Source organism: Mastomys coucha, unplaced genomic scaffold, assembly GCF_008632895.1.
Source record: "Mastomys coucha isolate ucsf_1 unplaced genomic scaffold, UCSF_Mcou_1 pScaffold13, whole genome shotgun sequence".
NCBI classification, from domain to species: Eukaryota; Metazoa; Chordata; class Mammalia; order Rodentia; family Muridae; genus Mastomys; species Mastomys coucha.
Genome location: NW_022196895.1, coordinates 75,856,545 through 75,869,714, shown reverse-complemented (window position 1 = coordinate 75,869,714; position 13,170 = coordinate 75,856,545). Strand labels below are relative to the sequence as shown.

Here is a 13,170-nt window from a genome sequence, read left to right as displayed (position 1 = left end):
TATGTGGCTCTGGGGACTACCTGGCCCTGGCCTGCTCAGTGCATGAGAAATAACTTCATGGCTAGTATACGGCTCTGGGGACTACCTGGCCCTGGCCTGCTCAGTGGCTACTTGACCTGACACTCCCAGGCTGTGGGCAGAAGACAGACTCCAGGCATCCGCATGACGTTGTCTCCACCCCAGGGTTGGCTCCACAGCTAGGCTGTGATTCAGTCTGTATTTATGAGATACTGCAGTGGTTACAGAGAGCACAACCATAATCGAAAAAACTGAAAATAACTGTTGGCAGAAAAGCCCATATTTAGGGCAAACCTCTTTCAGTAATTCCCAGGGTTTTGTGAAGTCACCCGTCCAGACAGATTACAGAAGTCCCACAAAGGAATGAGGAGTGCTAAGTAAGGTCTCGGGGGAGGGGGGAGGGATAGATGACGAGGCCCTGCCCATCCTCAGCTGTGGGCCTGCATCAACTCTGATAAGGTGAGATCAAGAAAAACAGGGCAGCAAGCCCTGCCTGAGGTGACAACAAGACTGTCCATGCCTCTTTATGGACAGCAGGACATACTGGTGACAAGAATGTCCCTTCTCTTCCTCTCCTTCAAGAAGATTGCTAACTTCCAAGGTCTTCAATTATGCCCCCAGTGCGACACCAGGAACCCACTGTGGGATCACTTGGACCACTCTTGACTGTACAGCACTGAGGCGGTACATCTGCAGCCACTCCCTGTTGGCTCACAGATACCCCCCATCCCCCATCCCCCATCCTGTGAGGGACTCAAGTGTGCCCTCTTGAAGGCCCTTCACTCTCAGGCTCTTCTCTTACCCGTCATCAGACCAGACCTCTCAAGGAAACCTCAGTGGCCAGAAACTCAAGAAATACTGCTGACAGAAGCATGTGGGGATCGCTAGACTGTGATACCATATGGTTATAGTACATGACTTCCCTACCAGCTTCACTCGTTTAAGTCGGACAATTCTGTGGCTTTCAGCAAAATTCCGAGTTGCACGGTTACCACCAAAGTCTAATTCCAGAGTGTTCTCATCACCCCTAAAAGAAACCCAGAACTAAGGGTACCCTTCCCTATCCTCAACTAACCACCCCAGGTGGGGACTTTTCCTGGTTGATGGGCTGTTATAGAGTTTATTTACACAAGTAAGAGCCAGTGTGGATGTAGACCCAGGTCTCTCCTTCTATTCTTAGGATAGTGTACCTTGTGTTTTCCACTTAATACTGTAAAGACCCTGAGTTTTAATTCCTGAGTAAGCCTTCTTCCTGAAGTTCCAGGAGGTCTTCAGTACAGGATGACAAGCCAGATCCAGGTTTAGGAATCCCTGCAGATAAGGGTCCTGAGTGGCAGCCTCCAGTGAGGGGCAAGCTGCGGCAGGGCTGGGCATAACCGTGTGTCTGCCTCTTGTATAGACTCTCACCAAAGGACACTGTACAATCCACAGACATTTGGCCCAGTGAAATTCTAGCTAGCAGGCCTCATTTGAACACGTCTAGTATTCTGTAATTTGTAAGTCCAGCATCGAGGGCATGTGGGGGGAATGGAGACTTTGGAGGCAGGCTCAGGAATAATCCTGGCTCATCACCCGATGCCCTGTGGCTCTAGAAAGTCTCATGTCTTGTCTGGAACTCAGTTTTGTCCTCTGTAGAAGGAACAGCTCCACAAGGCCATAACTGGGGAAACCTTGCACTCCAGGAGAATACAGGTGGAAGCTGGCATTGTTGGGAGTGTGTGAAGCCTGCAGGAACAGGGTCCTGGCTCCACTGAGGCAGGGAGCCCTTGGTACTCGCCTAGGTCCCAGCTGTACAGCAAAACCTATCCATGTTGGAGAGGCAGGGCTCATTACCATCCCCTTCTCACTCATGCCTAAAACACAGTTGGTAACTGCATGCCTGTTGCTGTGAGATAGGACCTCTACAGTACCTCCACCTATGGGCCTCCCATATGCCCTGAGGTTTTTACCCCTCCTGTCTTAGACAGCAAAACAGCCATACAGTATGGGGGGGGGGGCAGAAACAGGTCTGAGGCATGCCTGGCTAGGCACTGGACTACCAAGCACCTTACAGTATGAGGCATGCCTGGCTCGGCACTGGACTACCAAGCACCTTACAGTATGAGGCATGCCTGGCAGTAGGAAAGGAGGTCTCGGAAAGCTTATTCCAAGATTTCTTTGGCAAACCCAGAGAATGGAGAGTAGTGACAAATCCCTGACAACCTTGTGCTTCACTGGCCTGTGTGGCAGAACGGCTGTCTTGCCTAGTGCTGGTGCTGCACACATCCTGCAAGTGGGCTGTGGCCTAAGCCCACGTCCCTGCTATCTATGGCTCCTTCCTTGCCTTAGCACAGTCCAAGAGGCGGCTCTACGGCACACTTGAACTTGCTGTCCATGATGGTGCTTCCTGGGCTCTCTCTCCCTTGTATACGGTTCTTTGAGCTTTGCTGACACACAAGCGAAAAAACCTTGTCCAGCTGGGAAGAGATGAGAACACATCATCGCTCAAAAGAGCCAGCTCCTTACTACGGCTCATGGACGGCAGCCTCTGTGTGAGTTCCCGACGTGACACAAACATGGAGTTCTGCCATAGAATGAGAGCGTGGGGAGCGCAGGCACGGGAGTCCTATGGGTTCTCTGGTCTTGAGCTTGAGTGAATAGGCTCTAAGGATATTAGAGCATTTAGATTCCGCTCTACGAGGAAGCCAAATCTACAAATGCCTATAGCGTACAGTATGAACACATTTGCCCGGGGACAGAAGGAAAACAAGGAAGCTGGCTTAGGGAACCTTTAACACGTGGAAATCTCACAACTTTATGATTCGGACGAGCAGGAGTTCAGTGCTTCTCTGTGGTCTTAAGTACGGGTGTGCACAGGTATAGATGGCAGACATCGAGAATTGTTTGCTGTGGTAACTACCATTGGGGAGACCTGCTTCAAGTTCTGATTCGTCCTCCAGCCTGTCCATCTCAGCAGCCCAAGCCTTGAGCCTAACCGCTGTCATCTGTCTACAGTTGTGCCAGGAGTTATCCTGAACTCCAAAGGCATGTGCCTTCACATCTTTTTATGCAAAGTCAGTGTGACCATGCAAATGTTTCCATCAGATCTTTAAGGAATCATTAGCAATCCTGACAGCTGGGGATTTGGCTCATCGGAGGAGCACCCCCCCCTTGCCTGTACAACTTGAATTCTATCCCTAGTACTGGGGGGAAATCCTGGGAGATGTAGAGGTTACTACAGTTGATACAGTGTACCTACAGAGAGAGGGTCCACGTGACACTGGGGGGTCCTCTAACCATTCCCACAACTAAGGTTATTTTCCTGGGTGATCTCTGAGCCTGCCCTCCCCACTGCAGTCATCTGGCAGGGTCCCAGCCCCAGCTACAAGAACCCACAAACCTGTATATAGGACATATCGGATCCCTTGACCTGTGACCTGGCTTCGGTCTTCCCCTCACTCTGGGAGGGGGAAGAACGATACAGAGGGATGCACAGAGTCTACAGATCTTTCTGGAGCAGGAACGCTAGTGCTGTCAGTTCTGGGCCCTGGTCCTAGCAAACTCGGTGTGGAGCACTGGAGTCTCCAGAACTCATTTCCTACCAGAAAGGATGTTTTTCTGGTTGAGAAAGGCCCAGGGAGAGTGGCTAGTACTCTGCATGTTCTGACATGAACTGGGAAAGGCCTTCCTGGCTCCAGTGAACAATGTGAACCTTAGTCAAATCATGGAGGTGCTTAGCACCATATTTCCTATGACTGCTCCATGGAGTGTCTGTGCATAGGAGGCAGGGATGAAGCAGTGGGTGAGGTGGCCACAGTCAGCAGGCAAGGGTCTGAGGTCCCGAGGAATGTATTTTAGCATGAGACATCTATTTCTCAAGTGATTTGCTTTTTGAAAAAAAAAAAAAAGTAATTCCTTGCCTTTGATCTGGAATATCCACCAAGGCCACAGACAGATATCAATGATAAAAGCTCTTCTCTGATGTTTTATAGTAACCTGTACCTTGTGATACCAAAGACTGGAAAGTTCTGAGGTGGCTGTGGTAATTGTTCACCTGACAGTGTGGACACACTGACTGCCACTGAAATATGCATCTACAAATGGCTAAGATGATAAATTCACAACATATTTTATAAAAAGCAGATAATCAGTATGTTAGTGTCACCACTATCCTTCATAATTTCATAAAGTCTGCCCAGGGTGAGCCCACCCTGGTTCACTGCCACATGAAAACAATCCCAAAGTAAGCGACTCTGAGTTCAATGGGAGTCCTCCCCCTAGCCTTCCTTCTGTCTGCGTGTGCTAACTGCAATAGTGCGGCTGGAAGAGGAGTGCTCGCACACAGGTGGTGACCCCTGGGCTGACCCACTTTCCCACAGGGGAGGTGGGAGCCACAGAGATAAGGGCAAAACAGGAAGAGAAAAGTGCTGTGTAAGAGGAAACCGACTCTCCCCAGCGTTTCTGGAAAAAGAGAGTTCATGGTGGAAATTTTTATATCTCTGGACTCCGAACCGGGAGAAACAAATCATGCCTACAATGACCTCCTTACCATAACGCACAGAAATAAGGGCTCTGTGTGCTCTCAGGTGACAGCTTAGAACCCTCGATGTGCTGAGTCATGGGGAAGTTGGGCCACAGGCTGTCTCAAAACTCCTGAGGCTGAGAGCTGAGGCAAACCCAGGTTATATAACACCACACACAGCAAATGAGCTCTGAGGGATCCTAATGTCAGAATTCTTACACAGGGGAATTCTGGGAGGTGACAGTGTTTTGGGAGTGGGTTGGGAATAACATGGATGGGACAGAGAAACCGAGGCGGGGGTATCCTGAGGGCCCTACGGAGGTTCAGAGTGACAGTGTAATTGGGATGTACTCAGTGAATCATGGGAGACCACTGAGCTGTGCTACTGCTGTTACGTACGAATCGTGGGAGTGCAGGAGAAAGAAGAGACGGTGAGAAGGGCCAGTTGGCTTAGCTGGGGAGCACAGCCTGGCAGAGCGTGGGAAAGCTGTCCACAGTGCTACAAGTCAGGCTGGAGTCTAGAACGGACACAGGGAGACTGGGAAAAGGCAGGCAAACACCTCAGCACCCGGTAAAGGTACCATTTAGGTGGTTTCAAGCAGGGAACCGGAAACCATGGCCTGAGGCAGTTTCCCTGCTCCAGGTGGCTTCTTATGCTCTCTCTCCTCTTTGGTGAGTCCCAAGTTGGTCAAACTGCTGGATGAACTGTGCACGGGCCCCGGCTGCACCTCCGCTGCCTGACATGCTCCATGGCTACCATCTGAGCAAGCTATCTTCTACACTATAAGCCTTTGGAATAGACTGAGACACAACATGGGGCCAGTGTCTATGACTTCCCTTAGGGAATGACTAGGGCCAGCACCTACCTGTCTCAGCCCAGCAACTTTTGGCTTTAGATTCAGAATTACCAGCAACTTGGTATGTAAATGGCTCCTGAGTGTGGTAGCCCAACAGCTGCACATGGGTGCGTAATAAAAGGAGCCTCTGGCGGAGATTGAGAGCTGTGTTCACGAGCTTCAGGGAGTCACTGGAAACATGCCTCAATGTCCTAACTCAAGGCAACTTGAATGCCAAGTCTCCCTGGAGAACTGGTGGGAGCTCAGGCTGACCTGTTGTGGAGGCTTCACATTCTGCTTTCTCTGAAGTCTCCTAGGAAGATGAGCCTTTCCTCAGAGCTCCCTAACCCATGCAACAGCTCCTTAGTGAGCACCTAATGTCTGCAGGCCCTAGAGAACACCTACTGTCTACAGACTTTAGTGAGCACCTACTGTCTGCAGGCCCTAGAAAACACCTACTGTCTACAGACTTTAGTGAACATCTACTGTTTGTAGGCCCTTGTGAGCACCTACTGTCTGCAGGCCCTAGTGAGCACCTACTGTCTACAGACCTTAGTGTGCACCTACTGTTTGTAGGCCCTAGTGAGCACCTACTGTCTGTAGGCTCTTGTGAGCACCTACTGTCTGCAGGCCCTAGTGAGCACCTACTGTCTGCAGGCCCTAGTGAGCACCTACTGTCTGCAGGCCCTAGTGAGCACCTACTGTCTGCAGGCCCTAGTGAGCACCTACTGTCTGCAGGCCCTAGTGAGCACCTACTGTCTGCAGGCCCTAGTGAGCACCTACTGTCTGCAGGCCCTAGTGAGCACCTACTGTCTGCAGGCCCTAGTGAGCACCTACTGTCTGTAGGCACTCATGGAGATTTCGGCTCTCAGCTTTCCTACATGTCTTTCCACTGGCACCTCTAAGTCGACCTTCACCTCATCTCGCTCCCTGACATCCTACGTGACTTTGTGCCTGTTCAAGATGCTCCTGTTTTCATACCGCAGTCCATTTCCAATGATATGGGCACTGCCTCCTCACTGCTCCTGGGCTGGTCTGATGCTGTAGCCTTTTTGTCTGGCCGGCCCTCCCTCACATGCCCTGCTTGTTCTGAGCACCTGTCATCTGGAGAAAGAGCTGCAGACCGCTCAAGGGCACGAGCCTTGACCTGACCTTGTACCCCTAGGAGGCAGTGGAGTTCTGAGCACAAAGTGGGTGCCTAATAAGGAAAGATGCTCTGTAACTGAGTAGTTAACTGAACCAACTCTCAGAGGTATGGGTGTTAATGGGGAGTGCATGACAAGTCTCCCAGAGTTGCTGCTGCTGGTGGGGAATAAACACCCGAGCAGGGAGTGGCAGCCCTGTTATGGTGATGACGATGGCCTATGCACCGGAGCTTTTTTTGTGGAGGGCTCTAGATTTCATGGCATAAAGTTTGAGCTGGCTGACTTAGGAGCCAACATCTGGGTCGAAGAAGACAAAACAAGACTTTTGAGAGATCACATCTCCAAAATCTCTGTGCTGAAGCAAATGACCCCAACCAACACCAGTGGTCATTGTCGCAGCAAGGACCTAGAAATTTCCGTCACCCTGGCTGAGCGGAGGCCTGCTGGGAGTGGAGGGAATCGAGCTGAGTTTTCACTTACTCAGGCCAGCTCAAGGAGTTTCTGTCAAAGCTCACCAACATCAGATCACAAGGAGGCAGGGCCATTTGCCTTTCAGAGTGGGGTCCATGGTAGGTCTACTTGGGACCCCTTGTACTGTCAGACAACATGGTTAGCTGTGGACACCTTTGGATAGCATAGCTTGCATGTCCCTATGGGGAGGCCCACTACTAGCATGTAGACCTGCTCCTCTGGCCTACCACCTCCGCTGGACTTCTCTGTGGAAGCAGCCTCTGCTGGCCTCTCAGGAGGCCTCACTCAACCGTCTGTTCTGCAGGCAGCCCCCAGAGATGCATGACAGCGCTTGACTCTCTCCACAATGCCCACAATGACTGGGTTCACACTGCCCATTGTAACTTAGCACGTGGCCCCCATCAGCAGACACCTAGGGTGAGAGAGCTGTTGTGTTCACCACAGAACCTAGGAGAGATGAGCAAGCTTTTGGGGAAGGGGTTAAACACTCTAGTTTGCACATCTGAGATAAGTTACCATGAGACAAGATCCCACTGGCAGCATTATAGTCACCGAGCAGCCTCTTAGTGGTGTGGACGGGGTGCACGTTTACCTAGAAGCCACCGTAGCTGTTAGAAGAATTCCTTAAATATGAAATAACTAATATGTCCCATGACAGGACCCTACCTTACTCAGGCAGCCCTCTTAGATTATCTATTATCTATGATTTTTTTTGGGGGGGGGGGTCTAAAAACCACATCACCTTGTCTCCAGGGTATCACAAGCCTAAATTTATAAAATAAACCTATTTACTGTCACCCAGTGAGCAATTCTGATGCCAGAGAGACAAAACAAGATGACATTTGCAGCCTTCCAACACACCGGTCAAATGACAGCAAACTAATTACGCCATCTCGTGAGCTGCTCACATGAGCGGTATCCACATTGCCAGATGACATGTGACAGGAGGTCAGGCTCTACAGACTGACAAAGGTGAGGCCAAGAGGAGCATCCATGAAAATCAACACCAGGTGCCAGGGGAGGCAGGATCCCAGGGGAGGCAGGATCCCAGGGCTCGTAGCAGCCCAGGGGAGGCAGGATCCCAGGGCTCGTAGCAGCCCAGGGATGGCCAGTCATTCTGGCAGGAAGGCTGGCCTTTGTCAACATGTAGGGCATGATTACGTTCAGAGATGCTTCAGATATAACAGTGCAATCCTACTTCAGATACAATGCTGCAGTCCTACTGAGGACAGGAACATGGAATCACACACCTTTGCTAATATAATTGAATCCAGCAAGACTTTGTTTATCTTAAGAGGGAAACTGACAGCTCTATTGCATTGCTCCACATAGCTTAGAAAGACTGAGAAAATCAGCCACGGAGGTGCTGGTGGCATTTACGTTCATCATGACAGGGTGATGTGCATCTACCCACACCTGCAAAAAGACAAAATATAGAGCCAGGCCAAGGCCGTCTTCATGACGTGGATACAATGGTCTGTTTATTGACTGCACCTCCGAGGTCTGGAACAGTTTTGCCAAATGCTAAATGTTGTCTTGGGGCAGGTGATTATTCGCCTGAGTTTCTCTACACAAATATGTTCCAAACAGAAAAGTCTTAAAACAACATTTTGTAAAGCATTTCACAGTTGGGTGTACTTTTGACATATTACACTTAGAAAGCAAGAAGCCAAATTATAAACACACCAGGGCTGACCATGTGAGAGAAGCTAAGACCAGAAAGAAAGAAAAGCATTAGTTTAGCAGGTGTGAAAATCTCCCCATTTGCACATCAGGTCCCTGCTGGGGCTGCTGGAGAGTATGCTGATCATACACAAGCTAGCCAGGAAGGCAACCAGGCAGACAAGATGAGGCCTAGGGGGTGAGTGGGCTCCCAGACAGCCACGTTCCTCTGGGTGGTGGTGGTGGGTGCCTCTGGTGTGCGGCTTTTCACAAGCTGCCTCAGCACATTCTCCTCACGCCTACTCCAAGCCAGGGCTTCGGCCTGTTGTCTTCTCTGCATTCCCACGGTAGTGCAGTGAGGCCTTTTTGGCCTTTTAAAAAAAGCAAAACAGAACAAAACAAAACAAAACAAAAAGACAGAGAAAGGTTCCCAAACGCACAGGTTTCTGGGAACCACGGCAGTACTGATTGATATCCAGCAGAGAGTTGAGAGCCAGGCCCACGCCTATCCCTGTACACACCAGGGCAGGACGACACAGCTGGTCAGAGCAGCAGAGGGCTCCTTAGAACTGGGCAGCCTCTGAGGAGAGAGTACCACAGGCTGCTCACTGACTGACGGTTCCTTGGAACCCTCCTACCAAGAGCCCACAGGAAGAATCCAGGAGACACACTGTGAGTAGTATGCTTTACCCTTAAAACAATGCAACACAACTCAATTAAATAAAATGCAAACAAATGTAACCTCACACAATTTCTGATACATCTAAGCATTTGCAATTAATTGTGCTATGTTCATTTTAAGAACTCAAAATGCCCCAAAACAGCTAAGAACCCCATGCTTAGGTGCAACATACACGTTTATGATAGGAACCCCCACACCACCACCACAGCTGCCCACCTTGTCCTGGGCAGGGCCTGGAGGGAGACAAGATCATGGGCGTCACTGTGTTTGGAGGACTTACTTGATGAATGAGTAGTAATAATGTTAGTGTTTGTACTTCCTGTTTATTCTGCTAAAAATAGGAGGAGATGCAATGAGCACCCCTCCTGGCCCGCAGCTCTCTGTGGCTCCCAAGTGTTCCTGCACCCACTAGGGAGGGTAGGAGGGAAAGGCAGGCGAAAAGAAAAACTCACCTGGGCTGCAATCTAGCCATGCAAGCCCACGCATTCTGACCAATCTGTTCTGGGCCTGCTGCGTTCCTGGCTCACACAGACAGAGCATTAACCCGAAGAACATAAGGAAAGCTGCTATTTACCAAAGGGAGAGACCCAGGGTTTCTAAGAGTTGCCCTGGAAAGATGGTGGCTGGAGGCAACAAGCTTCGAAGAAAGAAGTCTGAGAGAAGTTGGTGAGACTGAAGCCAAAGTCCTGCCTCACACCCTTCACAAGCCTCCATGGACAGGAAGTCTTCAAGAAAATATCCCCTGACCAGGGCCCACTCAGACAAAAGACAGGTGGTTCCTGGTGACTGTCTGAGCCCCAGATGCAGCCTTTTGTATTAGTGGGGACCCTGGACCCGTATGAACCATGAGCCCTACCACAGGAATGCTTGTGAACACTTTCTCAGAAGAATGACAAAGTCTTCCTGCACAGGCTCACACCTGGAACCCACTCCTACCTGGGCCTTGATCACACCAGGGTAGAGTTGACAGTGGACATGGCTTACACCCGAAGCACGGCTCACACCCAGGCACAGCTCATATCTGGGGCATGGGTCACAGCTGGGCTTAGCACACACCCAAAAGAGACACCCCAGAAGTTTCTGACCATCGGGGAAAGAGGTGATTTAAAAAAAAAAACAAAAAAACAAAAAACAAAAAACAAAAAACAAAAAACAAAAAAACTTTCAAACAAAGATGTTAATTAAAAAGTCATATACCGGGTCGGATGACTCACATTTATAGGTGAGAGTTTCTGATACCTCCATGATGCCACCCCTTGGAAAAAAGAAAAGTCAAAGTATTTACACACAGTAAGGATGGTGAGTCCTGGAATAAAGGCTGGAGAAAATCCTGGAGCCTTGCTAAAGGCTGCATCCTGGATACACTTGGTGACTATTTGTGACTACTGCCAGCAGGTGACCCTGGTACCCAGCTTTGCTGTGCTCCAGTGCATGAAACCGACTTATTAAAGTGCTCAGTTTTATATTCACGGAGATCTCTAATTCTGTGATGTGCCCATGTGGCTTAGGAACTTGTTAGTGTGGGTGTGTGGGTACGCACATTCCTTACGCTCAGGCCGGAGGCTGACACTGTATGCCTGTCCTTGATCACTCTCTACCTTTTTTTTTTTTTAAAGATTTTTTATTTATTATATATCTATTATAAGTACACTGTAGCTGTCTTCAGACGCACCAGAAGAGGGGGCATCAGATCTCATTACAGGTGGTTGTGAGCCACCATGTGGCTGCTGGGATTCGAACTCATGACCTTCGGAAGAGCAATCGGTGCTCTTACCCGCTGAGCCATCTCACCAGCCCCACTCTCTACCTTTATGTTTCAAAAAACAGGTCTTGTATGGAACCCTAGCGCATCGACTGGGCTAGGTTGGCTGCCCTTCAGCGCTCTGCCTTGTGTTGGCTGGTTGTTTGGTTATATTGACCGTCTGGAGTGGCTTGGGATGAAGAAGCCTCAGTAACAAACTGTCCTCACCAGACTGGCCTGTAGGCAAGCCTGGAGTGTATTTTCCTAAGTAGCGATTGATGTGGAGGGGCCACTGCTAGGCAGATAGATGGTCATGGCGTATATAATAAAGCACGCCATGCTTTATTATATAATATATAACATATATAGTATATAATAGAGCAAGCCATGAGGAGCAAGCCAGGAAGCAGTGCTCTGTCATGGTCTCTGCAGTCAGCTCCTCCCACTCCCTGCCTTGCTTGGGCTCCTATTCTGAAGTCCCTCAGTGAGGGACTGTGCCCTGGAGGCCTGAGCTGAAAGCCCTGCCCACATTGCTCTTAGTCCCAGTGGTTTATCACAACAATAGAAACCTAAGGCATGCCTGTCTCCGCCCAACCCCAGCTGTGGGGTGTCACCAGCACATTGCCAGACCTCATCTTTTCACAGGTTCCAGAAGTCGGAACTCAAGACCCTACGGTGGTCGGTCGGTCGTGTGGCAGGCACTTCACTGCCTGAGGTGCCTTTCTAGCCTCGATGGACTTACTGTCTCTATGAACTTGCTCATCCTGGACTTTTCACTTACACCCAATTCTCATTACTCAGAGTTCTTTCTTTCTGGAAAGTCACTAAGGGCAATATGGGTTAGTAAAGTCAGAGCCATGATCCCCGGAGAAAGATATGCTGGGGTATCACGGGCCTCCAGTCATGATGCTTTCAACAATCAATTAGCATTTCGCTAATGTGACTGACCTCATGGCCAGTGGGCCTGAAGGACACTTCTGTGACACAACATCTCCACAAGGCAGACCAGCACACCCTGAGCTGAGAACATTCGATGGCACTCAGGCCTTAGGCTCCAGGCCACTGCACAGAGTGAAATCACCAACAGAAAAGAAGCAAGACCAAAATGGCAGTGGTGTCACTGGACTGAGGGTGTGAAAGTCAGATGCTGGCAGGAACTGAGATGGCATGAGGTGCTTTGCTGTACCTCCTCAGCCAGGAATGTATACATCAAGTGCATGTTCTCCAGGGACCAGAAAACCACTCTAAACACTGACTTAGGGTCGCAAGTAAATATGAGCAAACAATGTCCTCAACTCCAGATCCCTTCAATATCAAGATCATGACATCTGGCCCTGGGTCCCAGCTTAGTTCCCTCAGCATACTGTTTGTGATATCCACGGCCATGAGGTAGTGCTTAGCAGGGCAGCATTCCCTCAAATGGCCATGCACCCTTGGCCTTCTGTTCACTGGCAGGTGGATTCTTGGGTTTTGTTCATGCTCGGGCTGTTGTGAACGGTACTGTGTGCAAGTCTTTATGTGGATATTTACCCCCACACAGGCTCTGCTGGCAGTTTTAGTTAAAAGGGATACTCATTTTTCACTGTATCATTATACCCTTATGTGTCTCAAGGGAAGAAACTATTGTAAGAGGTAGACTGAAGGTTTTGAGCACAGCTGGGGCTTCATACATTTACGAAGATGGTAATATAGTTTCTTCTTAAAGACCTGTGCCAGTCAGGGCTGGAATGATGATTCCCGTTTTAGAGCATCTACTGCCCTTGTACAAGATTTGAGTTGGACTTCTAGCACCCACACTGGGCTGCTCTCAACTGCCTGTAAGTCCAGCTTCAGGGGATCTTCTAGCCTCCACGGGCACTCACACCCATCAACTAGAAGTGCACAGGAGCAAGTGTATGCACACACACACACACACACACACACACACACACACACTACTGGAAGTGACTTGGGCCTCACTGGGCAGGGTTGTGGTGGCACCATGAGGAGGCTACAATAAGAACCGGCCTCTCCGGACCAATGGACACTCAGTCTTCATCGTTCTGGGCCAGCATGTCTGTCCTGCAGACAAAGGTATCCAGTTGTCCACAGAAGAACAGATACCTGGACCCTCT

General features: G+C 49.8%; 1 protein-coding gene and 1 long non-coding RNA gene across 2 annotated transcripts in view; both read right to left on the bottom strand.

Moving 5' to 3' along the window:
• The window catches only part of LOC116087401, a 3,061-nt gene extending 2,645 nt beyond the window's left edge, over positions 1-416 (bottom strand). Inside the window, exon 1 of the long non-coding RNA XR_004117424.1 lies at positions 21-416. This is a non-coding gene — a long non-coding RNA (uncharacterized LOC116087401). The remainder of the gene's footprint in view (positions 1-20) is intronic.
• Positions 1-13,170, bottom strand: part of Pard6g (par-6 family cell polarity regulator gamma) — a 74,011-nt gene that overhangs the window by 27,842 nt on the left and 32,999 nt on the right. The window lies entirely within an intron of this gene.